Source organism: Ranitomeya imitator, chromosome 5 (genome assembly GCF_032444005.1).
Source record: "Ranitomeya imitator isolate aRanImi1 chromosome 5, aRanImi1.pri, whole genome shotgun sequence".
Lineage (NCBI taxonomy): Eukaryota > Metazoa > Chordata > Amphibia > Anura > Dendrobatidae > Ranitomeya > Ranitomeya imitator.
Genome location: NC_091286.1, coordinates 686,756,373 through 686,780,153, shown reverse-complemented (window position 1 = coordinate 686,780,153; position 23,781 = coordinate 686,756,373). Strand labels below are relative to the sequence as shown.

At 45.5% G+C, this 23,781-nt stretch overlaps 1 protein-coding gene across 2 annotated transcripts in view; it reads left to right on the top strand.

The window, feature by feature from the left end:
• The first annotated feature begins 204 nt into the window (after positions 1-204).
• Positions 205-23,781, top strand: part of LOC138638809 (muscle M-line assembly protein unc-89-like) — a 108,818-nt gene continuing 85,241 nt past the window's right edge. The window contains exon 1 of one of the 2 annotated variants that reach the window (XM_069728416.1): positions 205-442. The gene's annotated coding sequence lies outside the window, so the exon portion shown is untranslated. The remainder of the gene's footprint in view (positions 443-23,781) is intronic. The other variant, XM_069728415.1, reaches the window with a different exon arrangement.

Here is a 23,781-nt window from a genome sequence, read left to right as displayed (position 1 = left end):
TCGGTGACAAGCGCAGCGTGCTGCGATTTTACATGCACGTAGAATATGCCGGAGAAAAATACGGTGATGTGAGCTACTCCATAGATTAACACTGGTCCCAGTGCTGTGTGATGTTTTCTCACATAGTACTCGCCCGTATTCTACGGTAGTGTGACGCCGGTCTTACAGTGCACGCTTTATAATCCACCACCCTGTGTACACCGAGTGCATTTCCTCTTGGATCAGACGTCCCTGCACTGTTTGGTATGAGGATCTCGGCTGTACTTTATCTATGACACGGAATGAGGAAGAGACGGCAAAATCACGAGCAAAGGTTACCTGACGCAGGTGAGTGGGGCAGAGAAGGAGATGTGCTGACAACGTGAGGGACGTATGTACGAGCTCTGCTACCGCCAGCGTGGACCAGGGCAGAGGACCAGGACCAGGCATCGGACCCATCCAGGTGAGTGTGGGCCCTTTACATGTCTTCACTATTTGTCAGTGCACTGTCCTGAACGGCAAATTAAAGGGTCATTTATTGCAAAAAAAAAAAAAAAATTGCTATCTGTACAAAGATAGTCCGCCACCAAAGAAATATCACGGGAAATTCATCTGCAATTATTTACAGATAGGTTAACAAACTTTTTTTCTTGCCAAAATGTTTAGGTTGTTCTCTAGGGGTGATCTGAGTCTCATGATCTTATTTGGCCATAGCTGAAAGTTACTTATATAGGTCCATCACTATGTGTTTAAAGGACCCAGCGAAACTATAGATCTGTTCATCCAGGGCTTGCTGTTTCATGCAGTGTCAGTGTCAAGGAAAAGACAGAACAAGAGGATCAGATTAGTACAGACAGAGCTCTTACTACCAACTGACGGGCTAGAAGAAAAGTATTTGCCTGCTTACTGTCATTGAATGGAAACTTATTGTTTTCATCCAGTTCTGCTCTTACAGGTACAGAGCTTGTAGCAATGTGTAAGGTTGCGAGATTCATGGACAGTCGGTGTATTAGGGTCCGTGCTCGGAAAATCACAAAGGAACCAAGAAAGTGGCCTGCAGAATCATAGAGGAACCCGGTGAAATGGCCTGGAGAATCACAGAGGAGCTGGGAAAGCGGCTTGGAGAAATCCAGAGAAATGGCCTGGAGAATCACAGAGGAACCCAGAAAAGTGGGCTGGAGAATCACAGAGTGTCCGGGAAAGTGGCTTGGAGAATCATAGAGGAATCCGGGGAAGTGAACCGCTAAATAACAGAGGAGCCAGCAAAGTGACCTGGAGAATCCTAGAGGAACCCGAAGAATTGCCCTATAGAATCACAAAGGAACAGGGGAAGTGGTCTGGAGAATTCACAAAGGAGCCGGGAAAGTGGCCTGACGAATCAGAGAGGAGCTAGAAAGTTGGCCTGCAGAATCACAAGAGAACCAGGGAAGTGGCCTCGAGTTTCATAGAGAAATCTAGGAAAGAAACAGAGGAAACATGGAAGTGGCCTAGGAAATCAAAGGGGAGGAAGTAGCCTGGAGAATCATAGAGAAGCTGAGAAAGTGGTCTGGAGGATCACATGGGAACCAGGGACGTGGCCTGGAGAATCATAGAGGAACCAGGGAAGTAACATTAACAGCCTAGATATTGAGGATGTTAGTGTTAATGATTGACAAGCCCAGTGTATGTTACATAGGCCTGAGACCTGCATGGTGGTCATGTAACCTGCAGGTGGAGAGACCAGAGACTGTACAAGTGCTTCTCACTAAATTAGAAAATCATCAAAAAGTTAATTTATTTCAGTTCTTCAACACAAAAGGTGAAACTTATATATTATATAGTCATTACACACAGAGTGATCTGTTTCACGTGTTTATTTCTGTTATTGTGGATGATTATGGCTTACAGCCAATGAAAACCCAAAAGTCATTATCTCAGTAAATTAGAATAATTAACATTAAACACCTGCAGAGGCTCCTAAGTGTTTATAAAGGTCCCTTAGTCTGTATCAGTTGGCTCCACAATCATTGGGAAGACTGCTGACCTGACAGATGTCCAGAAGGCAGTCATGAACACACTCCACAAGGAGGGGAAGCCACAAAAGGTCATTGCTAAAGAAGCCGGCTGATCACAGAGTGCTGTATCCAAGCAGATTAATGGAAAGTTGAGTGGAAGGAAAAAGTGTGGTAGAAAAAGGTGCACAAGCAAAAATTTGGGGGAGATTCACAAGGAGTGGACTGCTGCTGGAGTCACTGCTTCAAGAGCCACCACACACAGACGTATCCAGGACATGGGCTACAAGCATCGCATTCCTTGTGTCAGGCCACTCATAACCAATAGACAACGCCAGAAGCGTCTTACTTGGGCCAAGGAGAAAGAGAACTGGACTGTTGTCAGTGGCCCAATGTTTTGTTTTCAGATGAAAGTAAATGTTGCATTTCATTTGGAAACCAAGGTCCCAGAGTCTGGAGGAAGAGTGGAGAGGCCACAATCCAAGCTGCTGGAAGTCTAGTGTGAAGTCTCCACAATCAGTGATGGTTTGGGGAGCCATGTCATCTGCTGGTGTAGGTCCACTGTGTGTTATCAAGACCAAAGTCAGTGCAGCCGTCTACCAGGACATTGTAGAGCACTTCATGCTTCCCTCTGCTGACAAGCTTTTTGGAGATGGAAATGTCATTCTCCAGCAGGACTTGGCCCCTGTCCACACTGCCAAAAGTACCAATACCTGGTTTACAAACAACAGTATCACTGGGCTTGATTGTCTAGCAAACTCACCTGACCTTAACCCCATAGAGAATCTGTAGAGTATTGTCAAGATAAAGATGAAAGACACCAGACCCAACAATGCAGACGAGCTGAAGGCTGCTATCAAAGCAACCTGGGCTTCCATAACCCCTCAGCAGTGCCACAGGCTGATCGCCTCCATGCCACGCCGCATTGATGCAGTAAATGATGAAAAAAGGAGCCCGACCAAGTACTGAGTGCATTTACTGAACATACATGTCAGTAGGACAACATTTCGGATTTTAAAATCATTTTTCAAGCTGGTGTTATAAAGTATTCTTATTTACTGAGATAATGACTTTTGGGCTTTCATTGGCTGTAATTCAATAATCATCAACATTAACAGAAATAAACACGTGAAATAGATCACTCTGTTTGTAATGACTATATAATATGAGTTTCACTTTTTGTATTGAAGAACTGAAATAAATTAACCTTTTGATGATATTCTAATTTTGTGAGAAGCACTTGTATATAATTATGGAAAATTTCTGATGTTGAGTTGTTCCTATTGTTTGGCTTCTTGTCTGGGAGCCAGTTTTTCCGTGGCGCACACTACAGGGGTCACGGTGACATTTGGTCTGGCTTGCCTCCCTCTCACACTCTTCCAAAGACATACTGATAGGGAATTTAGATTGTGAGCCCTAACGGGGACAGTGATGATAATGTGTGCAACCTGTAAAGCGCTGCGGAATATGTTAGCGCTATATAAAAATAAAGATTATTATTATTTATTATTAATGATATATAAGTGATGTGCTGTGGATGTGTGTACCTCACAGAGGATTCTTTAGACTGTTTACAAGTATTTCTGTGTTGACCCTTAACTTTGACTGATGTTGCAAAGTTGAGGATTTTAAACAGAAAGAGGAAAATTTATTAAAATGTTTTTCAGGGTCGCTGGTAGCAGATCACTGAGGGTCATTTAGTTGAGACTCCTACTAGTAAACAAAATAGAGGACTGACACAAGCCCTCTGTAACTGACACATGCCCCCTGCAACTGACACAAGCTGTCTGCAACTGACACAAGCCTTCTGTAACTGACAAAGCTGTCTGCAACTGACACAAGCCTTCTGTAACTGACACATGCCCCCTGCAACTGACACAAGCTGTCTGCAACTGACACAAGCCTTCTGTAACTGACAAAGCTGTCTGCAACTGACACAAGCCTTCTGTAACTGACACATGCCCTCTGCAACTGACACAAACTGTCTGCAACTGACACAAGCCCTCTGCAAATGACACAGGCCCTCTGCAACTGACAAAAGCCCTGTGTAACTGACACAAGCCCTCTGCAACTGACACAAGCTGTCTGCAACTGACACAAGCCCTCTACAACTGACACAAGCTGTCTGAAACTGACACAAGCCCTCTGCAACTGACACAAGCTGTCTGCAACTGACACAAGCCCTCTGCAACTGACACAAGCCCTCTTCAACTGACACCAGCCCCCTGCAACTGACACAAGCTGTCTGCAACTGACACAAGCCCTCTGCAACTAACGCAGGCCCTCTGCAACTGACAAAAGCCCTCTGTAACTGACACAAGATGTCTGCAACTGACACAGGCCCTCTGCAACTGACTCAGGCCCTCTGCAACTGACACAAGCTGTCTGAAACTGACACAGGCCCTCTGCAACTGACTCAGGCCCTCTGCAACTGACACAAGCCCTCTGCAACTGACACAGGCCCTCTGCAACTGACTCAGGCCCTCTGCAACTGACACAAACTGTCTGAAACTGACACAAGATGTCTGCAACTGACACAAGCCCTCTGCAAATTACTCAGGCCCTCTGCAACTGACGCAGGCCCTCTGCAACTGACACAAGCTGTCTGAAACTGACTCAGGCCCTCTGCAACTGACTCAGGCCCTCTGCAACTGACACAGGCCCTCTGCAACTGACACAGGCCCTCTGCAACTGACTCCGGCTCTCTGCAACTGACACAAGATGTCTGCAACTGACACAAGCCCTCTGCAACTGACTCAGGCACTATGCAACTGACTCAGGCCCTCTGCAACTGACTTAGGCCCTCTGCAACTGATGCAAGCCCTCTGCAACTGACTCATGCCCTCTGCAACTGACACAAGCTGTCTGAAACTGACACAAGATGTCTGCAACTGACACAAGCTGTCTGCAACTGACACAAGCTGTCTGCAACCGACACAAGCCTTCTGCAACCGACACAAGCCTTCTGCAACCGAGACAAGCCTTCTGCAACTGACTCAGGCCCTCTGCAACTGACTCAGGCCCTCTGCAACTGACTCAGGCCCTCTGCAACTGACTCAGGCCCTCTGCAACTGACACAGGCCCTCTGCAACTGACACAAGCCCTCTGCAACTGATAAAATCTTCCTACAACTCTGCAAGTGACACATAATCTTAGGAAACCAATCCATTAATAAGTAAAATGAGATATGAATGGCACTGAGAAAAACCGCTCTTAGTACTCACTGATAAAGGATGAATGAGCTCTGAATCACGGACACATTCCAGAAACCTTCACCTTGCTGGAGGTGCTTGCTATGAAGAAGGTGCATACAGGGTCCAATAAAACAAGAAAAAAGCAGCAACACTCCAATTTCTTGGTGAAAAAACAACCTTAATCCTTTATTGCATAATAAAGATCATGGACAAGGTATTACGGGTAAAACAAGTGCAGGTTATGCAGGCAAATGAAGCAGGACGACGGCCGTTTCACGCAATATGCGCTTCTACGGGTCCAGATACAGAGAATGGTAAGTCAGTTCTTTTAAATACACACATATATGTATGCAAATGTGATCACGTGTGTATTTAAAAGAACTGACTTACCATTCTCTGTATATGGACCCGTAGAAGCGCATATTGCGTGAAACGGCCGTCGTCCTGCTTCATTTGCCTGCATAACCTGCACTTATTTTACCCGTAATACCTTGTCCATGATCTTTATTATGCAATAAAGGATTAAGGTTGTTTTTTCACCAAGAAATTGGAGTGTTGCCGCTTTTTTCTTGTTTTATTCAATCCATTAATAACCTCTGCCTGTCACTCGCATTCTTTGCCAGGCCTCTTTCTAACTCCTACAGTAAAGTATTTAAATCCTAAACTGCTTCATAGGACACAGATGCATCTGAATATAATGGTGGAGTAAGGAGCCGACAGGTCCGTCCTCCACCTACTGTCTATGTAAATACTGGTCATAATACCAAACCCTTTGAGTCGCTAGATCTTCTCAGATCACTGTCTAGGCAGCAGATAAGAGCAGGACAGAGGCAAGAGGGTGGGTGTGTGTTTTGATGTAGCAGTGTTGTGTGTTTGTTTTGGTGTAACAGGGCTTGTGTGTGTCTCTTTGGGTGTAGCAGAATTGTTAGACATTTTTTGGACCATAAGAGGGATCCAATAATTCTATATGAGGACATAAAGGACTTCAGTAGGAGAATATTTCTTTTGGGTGCATATTACGGACTGGGTGATGTTTGGGTGTAGAGTATAAACTACATTGTATGTCCCTCTTTGAAAAACTGGAATAAGTTCAGAGAAGAGCTACCAGGATGGTGAGCAGACTGCAAAGTATGTCCTACGAGGAACGGTTAAAGGATCTGGGAATGTTTAGCTTGAAAAAAAAAAGGTTAAGGGGAGACTGAATATCCATCTACAAATATCTCAAGGGCTGTCACAGTGTAGAAGGATCATCCTTATTCTCATTTGCACATGGAAACACGAGAAGCAACGGAATGAAACTGAATGGGAGGAGACACAGATTAGATATTAGAAAAATCTTTTTGACAGTGAGGCTGATCAATGAGTGGAGAAGGCGGCCACGAAAGGTGGTGAGTTCTCTTTCAATGGAAGTCTTCAAACAGAGGCTGGACAGACATCCGTCTCAGATGGTTTCGTGAATCCTGCATGGAGCAGGGGGTTGGACACGATGACCTCAGAGGTCCCTTCCAAATCTAACATTTTAGGATTCTATGATTCTTTTCTATTATTCACAGTTGGGAGATACAGTGTTAGTTACTCGGCACAAGAGTATATATTTTTTTGTTCGGTTCAGATTATGATCGCCGAAGTTGCAATATTTGCAGATTAATTCATCGAATATTTGCCAAACATAGCCGAACGCCATTCATGTCCATGGGAAGCAAAAACAAACGCATGCACAACACCTTTTAACAGCCCCAAATGCTGCCAAAACACATGAAATGAGGGACAGACACCAGGAAAGTGGCCTCAATTCACCCATAGTACAAATGGTAGCATGGTACTGCAGCAATCAGCCAGACATGAGGTATCGGGGTCTGGGACAGCATTTACAGCTTTCAATTGAACGTCTCAGTAAGACGTGGTGGGTGAGGAATTGGTGTAGGACTCCTGTGCTGGGAGCCCTGATACCACATGCAACTGCTCAACCTGCTTTTATGCTGAGCCACACAGGAGGCACAAATATCAGTTTTGTAGACTACTATTGTCAGAAAAATTTAAGGATAGTAACATGGGTTGACTCCAAGGAAGTGGAGGACTGACGGTCTCGGAGGCCTACTGCAACATGCAACACACATGGAAACCCAACCAGGTATCATGTTGCAGACAGTGCAGCAAGAAGGCTCTCATATGTTGGCCTCTATCATGAGGTTCAAGCTCATGCTGTGTGGGTGGCTGGGTAACAATGAGGCTTGTTTCCTCTGTCCCTTTCCACCAACCAGGAAGAATAGAGAGGGGAGGATTATCCTCTTCATCTGACAGTTGCTCGCCCATCACCTCTTCCTCCGCCATTTGTTGCTCGGATCTTACATCTTCGATAAGTTTGTCTGTTATCACCAGCCCCCCTCGATCACAGTAATCCACCCTCCTGTGGCACCTGCCTGCATGATGACAGTCTGGAACTTAGAGACAATGTTATCCCTTCCCCATCCCCCTCTGCTTCCTCCTCTTCCTCTGGGACCACCATCTCCTCCCGCAGATTATTCAAAGTCTGCTCCAGCATATGGATGACCGGAATAGTGATGCTGATGATGGCGTCATCAGCGCTAACCATCTTAGTAGCCATTTCAAAACTGTGCAGAAGTTGCAGAGGTCCTTAATCTGTGCCCGCTCCATAAACATGATATGCGTCACGTCCGTACTGTGTTGGCCCAGGCTATATGACATGACATACTGCGTCAGGGCTCGTTGCTGCTGCCACAGTCGCTGCAATATGTGCAGAGTGGAATTCCACCGTGTCGGCACATTGCGTATCAATCTGCTAACTGGCATGGACAAAGACCTCTGTATCGATCCAAGTCGATGACCAGAGGGGTGCGAACAATGGAAAGGAGCACACAGCTTACGTGCTTTCTGGAGCAGCTCACCCAGATGAGGATAGTGGCGGAGAAAATGCTGTACCACTAGGTTGAGGACGTGAGCCATGCAAGGCACATGTGTGTGCTTGCCACACCGTAGGTCCACCACCAGGTTCGCCCTGTTATCAGACACGGTCTTCCCTGGATGCAGGTTCAGCGGAGACAGCCATTGATCAAATTCAGCCTGGAGAGATGTCCACAACTCTTCAGCTGTATGACTGTGATCTCCAAGGTATATCAATTTTAATACTGCCTGATTGTAGTGAGCCCTGACTGCGCAGTACGAAGGTGGTGGGGATTCGCTCTGCACTGTTGGAATGCGTGTCTCGTTAAGGCAGAGGTTGAGGGCAGGTGGAGGAGATAGAGGAGGCAGAAGCAGTGGAGGACGTGCTAAATGTAGAGGTTTGTCCTACAAGCCTTGGGGATTCCAACACTTGTGGAGCAGCGCCTGTCCCCACAGCCACCAGAGTCACCCAGTGCCCAGTCAGCGAGATGTAATGCCCTTAGCCATGCTTACTCGTTCAAATGTCTGTGGTGAAATGCACCCTGGAAGACAGAGATTTAGTCATGGAATGGGTGATGTAGTCTGAGACATGCTGGTGTAGCACCGACACAGAAAAGTAATGGTGACTGTGAAATGACCAGAGGTCCTAATAAGATCCAGTGGGTCACAAACCGAGACTGAGGCAGAAATCTCAATATTGTCTTTACTAAAATAACAAAATAACAGTAGGGGTGAGATTTAGTATTTGAAAGAAAGAGACTGAAATCCCCTTATTGAATACACTCACTCAGCCGGAGCTGGAATCAATATGCCAATCCCAAGGTTCCCTTTTTGAGTGTGTTAGTTACACTGTGATATAAAATAAATTTACCTGTGCAAAAGATCAAATCAGGTACTAAGTAAACAGGTGTAAATCAGCTGAAGTGGTATTATGGGACCCCCTGGGATGGCACACTGAGTATAAATAGATCAAAACTCACAATACAATGTCTATAGATATAACAGGAGCTCTAAAACACTAAATATAAGGATACCCGGGTATCCATTATTATGGTACCGTTAAGCTGAGGGAAGCCTCTACTCAGGCTTGTAACTTGCATTGGCTGCAGCCAGTCCCAAGATCTTCGGCGCTCCGCGTCTTGTTGGCCGATGCAGAGCCCACACGCCGGGGACTTACAGTTCTGTAGCCTCAGGATACGATACGAGATAGCACTTCAACGGTGCTTGTCCGGGTCCCTCTCAACACGAAGGTACAAGATACCGTCTCTCTTCCTTCCAGCAGTCATTCACAAATTCTCCTGAGAGCAAACCGCTTGAATCTGCACAGGATGTTTTCTACTGCTTTTCAGTTAACCACAAAAAGGGTCTCCATAGAGCTCTACAGTCACTCAGCTCTCAAGAATGCTCTGTCCTTGTTCCACAGCAGAACCACAGGTTCCCAAGATGAAGGGGTTAACACCTTCACACACAAGCTGGCAGCAAACAGTCTTTACAGAGTCCAGTCTCCTTGCTTTTCTCAGCTGCCTCACACACAGCATCTATCATAGCAATCTCTCCTTCAGGAAGCTTCAGTTCACAGCGTCCTATATAGCAGACACTATACCCCATCCCCCTGCACACACACTTTCCCGGCTCTTTCTCTTAAGGTACCGTCACACTAGACGATATCGCTAGCGATCCGTGACGTTGCAGCGTTCTCGCTAGCGATATCGTCCAGTGTGACAGGCAGCAGCGATCAGGCCCCTGCTGTGCTGTCGCTGGTCGGGGAAGAAAGTCCAGAACTTTGTTTCGTCGCTGGACTCCCCATAGACATCGCTGAATCGGCGTGTGTGACACCGATTCAGCGATGTCTTCACTGGTAACCAGGGTAAACATCGGGTAACTAAGCGCAGGGCCGCACTTAGTAACCCGATGTTTACCCTGGTTACCATCCTAAAAGTAAAAAAAAACAAACACTACATACTTACCGCTGTCTGTCCTCCAGCGCTGTGCTCTGCTCTCCTCCTGTACTGGCTGTGAGCGTCGGTCAGCCGGAAAGCAGAGCGGTGACGTCACCGCTCTGCTTTCCGGCCGCTGTGCTCACAGCCAGTACAGGAGGAGAGCAGAGCACAGCGCTGGAGGACAGACGGCTGTAGGTAAGTATGTAGAGTTTGTTTTTTTTTACTTTTAGGATGGTAACCAGGGTAAACATCGGGTTACTAAGCGCGGCCCTGCGCTTAGTTACCCGATGTTTACCCTGGTTACCGGCATCGTTGGTCGCTGGAGAGCGGTCTGTGTGACAGCTCTCCAGCGACCAAACAGCGACGCTGCAGCGATCCGGATCGTTGTCGGTATCGCTGCAGCGTTGCTAAGTGTGACGGTACCTTTAGCTCAGAGGTGCTGCAGCAGGGTCCTAGTTCTCTCCTGATATTATCACAGTTCATCCTCTTACAACTGGGCAATTAGTACTGGGTGACTACGATGGCCATCAGCTTTCGGAAACCGTCTGTATCTATTTCTGTGACCAACAGATTGGAGATGGTGGAGTTCAACCTCTTAGCTTTGTCATGCGTAGGAGGAAACAATCTTTTCCGTGACCACAACTGCGGAACCGTGGGCTGGCTGCAGTGCTGAGAGAGGGAAGAGCACGGTGAACCGGACAAACTGCTGGATAATGAGAGAAGTGCAGCTGGAGATGTTACTGTGGATTGAGAAGGTTGTGGTGTGATTGTTCTCTGAGATCAGTCAAAAACAGCAGGCTTGTCCACTTCTATTACAGCTGATGGCCAGCTCTCAGTCAGCATGACTGGAGCGGGTAAAACCCCCAAAGTTCTGCGGTCAAAGACCCGCGTCTCAATCGTTGGCACGGTAACACAGGAGGAGGAAGAAGCAGCAGATGCGATTGATGGGGCCACTGATGGTTGTTGAGTTCCGCTGGTGCACATTTTTGCCCAGTTTGATTCCCACAGTAATGCATGTTGTTTGCGCATGTGAAGGGTCATACATGTAGCAGTCAAATTATTGCACTTTTTACCTCGACTCAATTTTTTTCTGCAAAGATGGCATATTACGTGAGATGGCTCATCCTTTGCAGTGTCAAAAAAGGCCCAGGCTAGGAACTCTTGCCACCATTGCGAGCTGCAGACCCTTGGATGCTGCTGGTCATATCCACAGTTGTGGCTGAGGATGCATTTGTCTTCATGGCTGCATCACTACGTGTCTGCGATGTATGGCGCAACGTAACCTCTTCATCTTCCTCCTCAGATGACCTACTCAACTGTATGCCTCTATGTTCACGCCAACTGGGAACTACCACCTCATCATCATCATCCTATGTGTTAACACATTCCTCGCCCTTGGAGTCACCCTCCTCCTCTGCCTGCCCTGACAGCACAGTACAGACCATGTGAGCCTCAGATATCTGAGTCTCATCAGGATCACCTCTCTCCAGGGGTTAACATCTAATGATGAGGGTCAGGATGCTGTTTGGACCCTACTTCATCCTGCCCCGGATCTAAGCTAAAAAAAATTTGGGGCATCAGTGTAAGTTTCCTCCTCTTGACTCTGTGAAGCTTTTGAGTACACTTCTAATGACCATGGCATAGAATGTGTGAACAGCTCTTCAGACTCACCTATCTGTGGTTTCGTACAGTCAGTTGTACAGTTGGAGAGTTGGGACGCGGGGGGAAGCAAGGGGAATTTGGGTGCCACCTCTGTGGAATGTTCTGGGTGTGATATTGAGATGGAGGAAGAGGAGGAGAGACCACTTGAAGCTGCACTTGCCATCTACTGCTCTTTCTGGGCATCATTGATAAGATGTACCGCTGTGCATTTGCCAAAGAAAGTTAGTGGAGTAGCCCGACCAGTAACAAGAGTTGTCATTTGTCTTTGCATAGGACGTGACATTGCTTCACTAGTGCTTTCACAAACATTACCATGTACCCCACGTATACCTTGAACACCAAGCCTAATTTCCCTTCCACCACGGCCTCGCTTTTTCCCAGTCATGTTGCTCAGATAGTGTGGTAGGAGCACAGTATTAGCAACAAAAAATTAGATTTTAAACTCTGCACCACCTCTGCAAACAGCTGAATTTCAGCGACAGTAAATTCCAAGGTGAAATATGGCATGCTATATCGTGTAAGTCACAGAGTTACTCACAGAAAAAATAATTGTTTAAGTGTGGATGAGGCCTGTATGACAAAGAAGATATGCTACAAACAATTTGAAAGTCAGATGTCCCCTACTGTATGATGTCAGGAACACAAGAATTTTTTTGTGGCCTCTGGATCAGCCCTCTATAATACACTAGATGCTGCAAACTATTTTAAAGTCAGGTCTCCTACTGTATGACACTAGGAACATAAGATTTTTTTGTGGCCTCTTGATCAGGCCTGTATAACACACTAGATGCTACAAACTATTTTAAAGCCAGGTCCCTTACTGTATGACACTAGGAACAGATACTTTTTTTGTTATGTGCATGAGATCTGCAGACAGCTTAATTTCAACCAAATAAAATGACAAACTAGCTAAAATATTGCTGCTAACAGTGCCAGCGTCAGGAGAAGACTCTCTGCACTGTTAGAGTGTCAAAATGGAGCTAAAAGGAGATGTCCACTATTTATATGGAGAGGGACATGTGATTTCAGCAGCCAATTACACAAGCCTTTGTGTCAGGACATTGTGGGTGTTTTCTGCACCCTGATTGGCTAGCCGCAATGTGCACACAAAGTTAGGAAAAAAAATGACTGTTGTGATGCAGTGACACCTGTTACAAATAGGGGCCGCTGCATAGTCTCCCCAGAATACACATGGAGGCGTATTGAGGCAGTCACAGGCATAACTGTGGTGATGAATCAAAGTCCGGCATTATTGTGAATGGCCGGTATGTGTGTCGCTGAGGAAGACACTCTACTCTGTCAGCGTGAAGTAAGGTTGTTTTGGGACTTGTGATCCCAGAAGTAATTGTGTTGTTTGTATAATTGTGAAGGGAGGCTAGCAGGGCTAGTTCTAAAAGCAGGGCCTGGGCGGGTTGAACTAGCTACACACTCACTCCCACCTAGGGGAGTGGATACAAGTATGTAATGTGACCAGGGTGTGGGTCACATGTCTCTGAGTATGGACCTGAATGGTTCTGTGCTGGCAGGTCCTGAAAGCCTATATGTTGGAAGTGCTAACTTCCTGAATTATTATTATTGTTATAGCACCATTTATTCCATGGCACTTTACATGTGAGGAGGGGTATACATAATTAAAACAAGTACAATAATCTTAAACAATACAGGTCATAATTGGTACAGGAGGAGAGAGGACCCTGCCCGCCAAGGCTCACAATCTACAAGGGATGGGTGAGGATACAGTAGGCGAGGGTAGAGCTGGTCGTGCAGCGGTTTGGTCGATCAGTGGTTACTGCAGGTTGTAGGCTTGTCGAAAGAGGTAGGTCTTCAGGTTCTTTTTGAAGGTTTCGATGGTAGGCGAGAGTCTGATATGTTGTGGTAGAGGATTCCAGAGGAGGGGTGATACGTGAGAGAAATCTTGTATGCGATTGTGGGAAGAGGAGATAAGAGGGGAGTAGAGAAGGAGGTCTTGTGAGGATCGGAGGTTGCGTGTAGGTAAGTACCGGGAGATGAGGTCACAGATGTATGGAGGAGACAGGTTGTGGATGGCTTTGTACGTCATAGTTAGGGTTTTGTACTAGAGTCTCTGGGCAATGGGGATCCAGTGAAGGGCATGTGGTTGGGCTTTGGCACCTGGTGGCCTGTGTGTTGGACGGTCCCAAGTGGGGATGGACGTCCTGAACAGCACACCGTAGAGGCCTTGGTGTTGGGAGGTCCAGAACGAGGACTGGAATCCTTGAAGAGCACCTGGTGAGGCCAAGGACCTGCAGAGCTGGTGACAGCTGCTGTGTGGGGAAGCTACTGTCCTTCACTGGGTCTGGACTGACTGATGTGTGCCTGCCAGGTAAGTTGGTGAACCCGTAAGGCAGTTTCCCCAGGAGAGAGGACTGACAAGGAGTCAGCACGTGGAGCAGGAGTTCCCGTTAGGTACCTCCACAGACTGCTGGTGCTTATTGTGTTCTATGAACTGTGCGGTCTCCCATGGTGACTGGATGGAGTAATGTTCAGCATGTTTAGTGACTGCGTTTCAAAGCCGTATATGATGAAGTGCTAAGGACTATGTGAGGTCTGTGATATGTAACATGGCCTACAGTGGTTTATGCTGAGAATATAATAAATCACATAGACTGTTTAAATGAAAAACCGTGCTTGTCTGAGTATATCCCAACACATGCGGTGAGCGCTATCTCACACTGTTTACAAGAACGCTGCACCTCTGATGCACCACCATTATCATAGCCAACGTGCTGAAAATACGCTTGTGGCAACGCAAATATTTCCCCGCACTTTTCACCAAAAGTTTCCCATTTTTACCGATTTTATTAAATTTTGCTCTGAATGTTCCATGTTCGTGCCGAATTTATGTTTTGCGATCGTTTTCTGAACAAATTCGCTCATCACTTCTTGGCATCATTCATACACACAGAATTTATCATGTACTATTTATAACAATGGCGTCCATTTATTTGGCAGACTGGAATATGAACCCCCAATTATACCAAATGCCACCTCTGCCCCCCCCCTAGGAATAATTCCACACCATGCACATAAGATAATTTTTGTCAGTTCCCGCTGATGGACCCAACAGCAAAACTATATTGATCAATGCAATTTACAGAGAAACTTCCACCAAGCAAAATGTCTCCAGTTTTTGCCCTTCTTTTATTTCCTCTGCACCCTTCCGTTTTTTTTTCTAGAGATACGGTCCTTCAGGTAGTGCTTAATTTTATGGGCGTGGCACACAGAGTAATTATACAGAGCAGAATGAAGACCTGCCCCTGAGGAATCCCGAGAGCAAAAAAGTTTCATTGAATTGAGAAAAAAAATCATATCTCTAGAGCAGTATGGCGGGTGTACAAACAGAAGAAAACGACAAAGTCAGGGGGGCAGCACGAATAAAATAAGAGCAAAACTGGACACTCTTGATGTAGTGACGGGTCCTCCTCCAGAATCATTGGGTGGTAGCATCTTGTAGTAATGTGTTATACTGATGCTATTTTGTGTTTTTATTCCAAAATTAAGATCTTTCCTTGATGTCCGCGAAAGGAACCATCTTAGGCCTGAGTCACACTAAATGTATGATTAATCGGTCCGAGTCTCACGGCCGAGAGTCGCATGAGGGTAATGCAAGTGTTTTACGAGTACAATCCGATTTTTCACAACAAGCATCTGATTTACATCTGATTGCAGTGCGATTTTAACATGAGTGTCACGATGATGTGAATATGCCATGTTTGAGTATCTACCTAACTTTACAAGACACACGCTGCGGGCCATTTCGACCCCATCTCTTCTCACTCTGCCTGCTGCTTGTGTGTGTGCAATCCAAAACCCCTCATTTTCCCTCCCACCAAAAGAATTGTTATAGCTCTATGCTGGGCAGACAATTCTCCCTAGACTCCTCATTCTCCCCTCCCATCGAATACTGGCCAAAACTGGTACTTTCTTTGTTAAGATTGTTTGTTCTTATTAATTTGATATATAGTGGCACCGATCCAGGCTAGGGATATAAGAATTATATATTCCGAATGTCCATCGATAGATCTATCACTCACCGAAAGCCCTAGCAGCTAAACGCAACGAGGGCAAAGCATTGATTTCTCCCTAAGCGGTTCATGTAATTACGCCGTGCTTACACTTAAAAGAATCGTTCCAACGTGGTGCACCCCGGGAACCTGGTATAGTGTGGATACGAGATTCCTACAGCGAGATATGCGTAAAAATGGTTTTCATATTCTAAGTAAAGGGGAGGTGTCAGCCTCTAAGTGATGTCACCACAGGGGGAGTGCCTGGGTTTAGGGCTAGGAATACCTTAGGGAGAGACCATTCTTGCAGAATCTTTGTGTCCGGGGTCTGGCTGCATACAGATGTGATATGCATCTAGATGTGTGCATCCTATACACAAAGAAAAAAGAAACATACTATGAACCAGGGACCACCAAACAATTATTAAAAGATAACAAATTTTATTAGAGTCCAAAAACGCACTAAACAATAGATTAAAACCATTTAAAACAATGACACGTACCCCCTATTGGGGTTTCCCCCCGCATATCAATGCCGCTGTCACAAATAAGGCACCTGATTGTGCTAAACAAAGATACACTCTGGATATTGAAAACGTGATATAACCTGGTTGGATACAATATACATATAAGCCGAAATGCAGACTGCTGCTGGAGCCGTGGTTTGAAGGATACAATATCTCAGCAATGTGTTGAAAATAAACAAATATCCTAAATGAGAAAAGGTCTTAATGCACCATTCTAATGCGTTCCCCAAAGGCCTGAACGAAGAAAGGTGGGAGACCTGAACAATGGGTCAACAGTTGGTAATAATGAAGACCAGTAATCTTACAAGATGTGATAAAGATAAGTAGCATGAAATAAATCTTATACGTAGGCTTTACCATCTAAGTTGTGAAGGCTTTATCCCAACCCACCTGGGGCAGAGAAATGGAATGGATCATGGCCTCAATGAAATCCCATAAAGGAAAACTCCAACACAATTTATCATAGGGTATGTTGAGAAAATATAAATCCTAACCAAGGTGCTAAAAATAGCACAAATATTGAGTTCATCAAGACATACCCAAAAACCACCAAGGAAGAGAGGCTAATCTCTATCAAAGCTCCCTACATTATGACCCAATGAAGGTAAGAAAAAAATGCCATAGATGGCAAAAAGGCGACAGTTCAAATATACCTACGACATGTGACGCTCAGATAAAGCTATCATATGCTATGAACCATGGTGGAATGGGAGGAAACCTCAGCTCAAGAACATGACCAGAGTGTATGCAAGCAATAAGTATGGGGGGCACTCAGCCCAATGCGTTTCACAATATGAGTGGCTTCGTCAGGGGCAAGAATCTTCCAACAAAGCCCACGGCCGCCATGATGATATCAAATGACCTGAATGACCTGTAAGCGTTCTTTTCAATTTTAATCCCATTTGTAATTTGTATTGTACACATGATTTTCTCTTCTTTATATCTTTTTATACCTTGTAAGCACTGCCTACCTTTTTTTGGAGTAAAATATAAATTTACTAGCTTGTCTCTCCATGCCCTAAACGAACTGTTGCGTCCTCTGAGGTGAATTACGCTACTAATTTGGGTTGGCTCCGGACCCGCTAATCCTTGGACAATCGGAGCTGGTGGCAGCATACTTTGTTCTGTGCGTTTGGGAGGCTTTGTAGCGACGGCGGCGTTGATAATTATTGTTCCCGCCTGAGTGAGAGTAGTTATATCGCCCTCGCTGCAGCGTGCCCAATAGCCAGTACATATCAGGCAGCCCTTCTGGCAACTAACTACCCTAGGTGCAGTACCCTGACTGACCTGAGGGTAAGGAGGCGCCAGAGAGCTGCAAGTCCCAAAGTGGAACTGGTAAGTGGGATATAGATAAATCACCTTCAGAAGGAAACAGGGGCAACCAAACAACCCCGGTTCGTGACAAATTGGTGTGAGTAGTGGGGATGATAAAAGTATCTTCCCTGTGAACTGTGACAGATTGGTGGGATCCGTGACATTGATGATAGCACGGTGTGATCCGTGACAATGAGCTCTTACATAGAGAAATTCTCTATGTCATTTAAACATCATTTTCAAAGGAAATATTCGTCAAAACACACACACACATATACATAATAGATAGAAAATCCGGCAATTCATGTGCGCGTACAGTATAATCACAACATGATGGGTTAGAATAGAATAGATATATACACATGGAATACATAGATATACAGTTAGGGCCAGAAATATTTGGACAGTGACACAATTTTCGCGAGTTGGGCTCTGCATGCCACCACATTGGATTTGAAATGAAACCTCTACAACAGAATTCAAGTGCAGATTGTAACGTTTAATTTGAAGGGTTGAACAAAAATATCTGATAGAAAATGTAGGAATTGTACACATTTCTTTACAAACACTCCACATTTTAGGAGGTCAAAAGTAATTGGACAAATAAACATAACCCAAACAAAATATTTTTATTTTCAATATTTTGTTGCAAATCCTTTGGAGGCAATCACTGCCTTAAGTCTGGAACCCATGGACATCACCAAACGCTGGGTTTCCTCCTTCTTAATGCTTTGCCAGGCCTTTACAGCCGCAGCCTTCAGGTCTTGCTTGTTTGTGGGTCTTTCCGTCTTAAGTCTGGATTTGAGCAAGTGAAATGCATGCTCAATTGGGTTTAGATCTGGAGATTGACTTGGCCATTGCAGAATGTGCCACTTTTTGGCACTCATGAAGTCCTGGGTAGCTTTGGCTGTATGCTTGGGGTCATTGTCCATTTGTACTATGAAGCGCCGTCCAATCAACTTTGCAGCATTTGGCTGAATCTGGGCTGAAAGTATATCCCGGTACACTTCAGAATTCATCCGGCTACTCTTGTCTGCTCTTATGTCATCAATAAACACAAGTGACCCAGTGCCATTGAAAGCCATGCATGCCCATGCCATCACGTTGCCTCCACCATGTTTTACAGAGGATGTGGTGTGCCTTGGATCATGTGCCGTTCCCTTTCTTCTCCAAACTTTTTTCTTCCCATCATTCTGGTACAGGTTGATCTTTGTCTCATCTGTCCATAGAATACTTTTCCAGAACTGAGCTGGCTTCTTGAGGTGTTTTTCTGCAAATTTAACTCTGGCCTGTCTATTTTTGGTATTGATGAATGGTTTGCATCTAGATGTGAACCCTTTGTATTTACTGTCATGGAGTCTTCTCTTTACTGTTGACTTAGAGACAGATACACCTACTTCACTGAGAGTGTTCTGGACTTCAGTTGATGTTGTGAACGGGTTCTTCTTCACCAAATTAAGTATGCGGCGATCATCCACCACTGTTGTCATCCGTGGACGCCCAGGCCTTTTTGAGTTCCCAAGCTCACCAGTCAATTCCTTTTTTCTCAGAATGTACCCAACTGTTGATTTTGCTACTCCAAGCATGTCTGCTATCTCTCTGATGGATTTTTTCTTTTTTTTCAGCCTCAGGATGTTCTGCTTCACCTCAATTGAGAGTTCCTTTGACCGCATGTTGTCTGCTCACAGCAACAGCTTCCAAATGCAAAACCACACACCTGGAATCCACCCCTGACCTTTTAACTACTTCATTGATTACAGGTTAACGAGGGAGACGCCTTCAGAGTTAATTGCAGCCCTTAGAGTCCATTGTCCAATTACTTTTGGTCCCTTGAAAAAGAGGACGCTATGCATTACAGAGCTATGATTCCTAAACCCTTTCTCCGATTTGGATGTGGAAACTATCATATTGCAGCTGGGAGTGTGCACTTTCAGCCCATATTACATATATAATTGTATTTCTGAACATGTTTTTGTAAACAGCTAAAATAACAAAACTTGTGTCACTGTCCAAATATTTCTGGCCCTAACTGTATAGATGTCAGACACACACATATATATAAATTTATATTACATAGATAGATAAAAGAAAAGCCGGTAATTCATCTGCCGTGTGCTGTAAAATCAGAGCAGGAGCCAACAGGATAGAAGAGATGGATTATATGCAGTATACACACATAGAATAGATAGATATAAAGATGTCAGTGACAAATACAATTAGTACAGTGTGTGCAAATTACTGCACATGTATTTAATTAATAAAAGATTATTTTTCGGAAAAAAATGGCGCGGGAGCAATTTTTTTAACCAGCAGAGGGAAAGCCGACGGCTGGGGGCAGATGTTTATAGCCTGGGAAGGGGTAATACCCATGGAGCTTCCCAGGCTATTAATTAAAGGCTAATTGCATTTGTCACTGACATCTATATATCTACCTATTCTATGTGTATTTATCTATTCTATTCTGTCGGCTCCTGCAGTGATTTTACAGAACATGGCAGATGAATTACTGGCTTTTCTTCTATCTATGTAATATATATACATATATACAGTATATATATGTGTCACTGACATCTATATATCTACGTATTCTATGTGTATATATCCATTCTATTCTAACCTGTCAGTGTGATTTTACTGTATGCGGCAGATGAATTTCCGGCTTTTCAAAGGACACTGGTGTGTAATAATCAGACAGCACTTGCATGGTCCGAGTGCTGTGTGATTTTTTTTTCTCGCACCCATAGGCTTGCATTGGTGAGTCTCGGCCGAGTCGCAGTGACAAGCGCAGCATGCAGCGATTTTACACGCACGCTGAATACGGCAGAGAAAATAAACACTGATGTGAGCTGCCCCGTAGATTAACACTGGTCCTAGCGCTATGTGATGTTTTCTTGCACAGCACTCGCCCGTATTCTACGGTAGTGTGACCCCGGCCTTGTACTCAATGTGTCAGGATATAGGTTGCACTCGATGGACTTCATCTACCTTCATCCTTGAAACCATGAAACATTCTAGGATTGTATAAAATCATATAAAACACAATTATCTTACAGAAAATACAACAAACCGGTCCATCAGCATTCAGCACATTCAGCAATCAGCGCTGACCCCCCCCCCCATGGCATCGCTCACATTCCCTCACCTTCAGCTCCCAGGTATCAGTGAGCAACACTGACTAACCCTGACCTGAAGCCGTGTCTGCCATGTTTGTACTCCCTCTATGTGGCTGAGCCTCATAATAGAGCGGTACAGACACACCGACACTTCACAACATACCGCAATACTACAGCATACAGCACAGTACAAGTGATCGCAGGTGCAAGAGTCCGAGGGAGACTAATAAAAGGAATCTTCAGATGACGCTCTGTTGTGGGGGATTTGTCGATGACGCACTGTTATGGGGATCTGTGGATGACGCACTGTTATGGAGGATCTGTGGATGACGCACTGTTATGGGGGATCTGTGGATGATGCTCTGTTATGGGGGATCTGTGGATGATGCTCTGTTATGAGGGATCTGTGGATGACACGCTGTTATCAGGGATCTGTGGATGACGCACTGTTATTAGGGATCTGTGGATGAGGCACTGTTATGGAGGATCTGTGGATGACGCACTGTTATGGGGGATCTGTGGATGACGCACTGTTATGGGGGATCTGTAGATGATGCACTGTTATGGGGATCTGTGGATGATGCTCTGTTATGAGGGATCTGTGGATGACACGCTGTTATCAGGGATCTGTGGATGACGCACTGTTATTAGGGATCTGTGGATGACACACTGTTATGGGGGATCTGTGGATGATGCACTGTTATGGGGGATCTGTGGATGATGCACTGTTATCAGGGATCTGTGGATGACGCACTGTTATTAGGGATCTGTGGATGACGCACTGTTATGGGGGATCTGTGGATGATGCACTGTTATTAGGGATCTGTGGATGACGCAGTGTTATGGGGATCTGTGGATGACGCACTGTTATGGAGGATCTGTGGATGACGCACTGTTATGGGGGATCTGTGGATGATGCTCTGTTATGAGGGATCTGTGGATGACACGCTGTTATCAGGGATCTGTGGATGACGCACTGTTATTAGGGATCTGTGGATGAGGCACTGTTATGGGGGATCTGTGGATGACGCACTGTTATGGGGGATCTGTGGATGATGCTCTGTTATGAGGGATCTGTGGATGACACGCTGTTATCAGGGATCTGTGGATGACGCACTGTTATTAGGGATCTGTGGATGACACACTGTTATGGGGGATCTGTGGATGATGCACTGTTATGGGGGATCTGTGGATGATGCACTGTTATCAGGGATCTGTGGATGACGCACTGTTATTAGGGATCTGTGGATGACGCACTGTTATGGGGGATCTGTGGATGACGCACTGTTATGGGGGATCTGTGGATGACGCACTGTTATGGGGGATCTGTGGATAACTCACTGTTTTGGGGGATCTGTGGATGATGCATTGTTATTAAGGATTTGTGGATGACGCACTGTTATGGAGGATCTGTGGATGACGCTCTGTTATGGGGGATCTATGGATGACGCACTGTTATGAAGGATCTGTGGATGACGCACTGTTATGGGGATCTGTGGATGATGCACTGTTATGGGGGATCTGTGGATGACGCTCTGTTATGGGGATCTGTGTTGTGAATTCCGCTCTTGGGCTCCCTCCGGTGGTTGTAAGTGGCACTTTTGTGAGTTCTGCTCTTGGGCTCCCTCCGGTGGTTTTAAGTGGTATGGCTGCTCCTTGGATTTAGCAGTCTGCAGCTGCTTCCACTGATTGTCTTTCTGCTCGGCTATTTATGCCTGGCTCTTCCCTTCAGCCAGTGCCACTTGTCAATGGTTCCTGGTTGGATTCACATCTCTCTTGGATTTCCCTGTTATCCTGATCAGTTCAGCAAAGTTAAGTCCTTGCTTGCTCTTTTCTGTCCACAGGTTGTGGACTTTTCCGTTCTTTGCTTTCTATGTTTTGTCCAGCTTGTCAGTATGGATTAATTCTGTGAAGCTGGAAGCTCTGGGAAGCAGATTTACCCTCCACACCTTTAGTCAGGTGTGGAGATTTTTGTAAACTCTGTGTGGATTTTTTGTAGTTTTTATACTGACCGCACAGTATTCCATCCTGTCCTATCTATCTATCTAGACTGGCCTCCTGTGCTACATCCTGGTTTCATTCTGTGTATGTCTTTTCCCTCTCCTCTCACAGTCATTACTTGTGGGGGGCTATCTATCCTTTGGGGATTTTCTCTGAGGCAAGATAGTTTTCCTGTTTCTATCTTTAGGGGTAGTTAGTTCTCGGGCTGTGACGAGGTGCCTAGGGAGTGTCAGGAGCATTCCACGGCTACTTCTAGTGTTGTGTTGAGCTTAGGGACTGCGGTCAGTACAGGTACCACTTCCTTCAGAGCTCGTCCCATGTTTCTCCTAAACCACCAGTTCATAACAGATCTGTGGATGACGCTCTGTTATGGGGGATCTGTGGATGACGCACTGTTATGAAGGATCTGTGGATGACGCACTGTTATGGGGATCTGTGGATGATGCACTGTTATGGGGATCTGTGGATGATGCACTGTTATGGGGGATCTGTGGATGACGCAGTGTTATGGGGGATCTGTGGATGACGCACTGTTATGAGGGATCTGTGGATGATGCGCTGTTATTAGGGATCTGTGGATGATGCACTGTTATGGGGATCTGTGGATGACGCACTGTTATGGGGGATCTGTGGATGACGCACTGTTATGGGGGATCTGTGGATGATGTGCTGTTATTAGGGATCTGTGGATGACGCACTGTTATGAAGGTTCTGTGGATGACGCACTGTTATGGGGGATCTGTGGATGATGCACTATTATGGGGGATCTGTGGATGATGCACTGTTATGAGGGATCTGTGGATGATGCACTGTTATGAAGGTTCTGTGGATGACGCACTGTTATGAGGGATCTGTGGATGATGCACTGTTATGAGGGATCTGTGGATGATGCACTGTTATGGGGATCTGAGGATGATGCACTGTTATGGGGGATCTGTGGATGACGCACTGTTATGGGGGATCTGTGGATAACGCACTGTTATGAGGGATCTGTGGATGACGCACTGTTATGAAGGTTCTGTGGATGACGCACTGTTATTGGGGATCTGTGGATGATGCACTGTTATGAGGGATCTGTGGATGATGCACTGTTATGGGGGATCTGTGGATGACGCACTGTTATAGGGATCTGTGGAT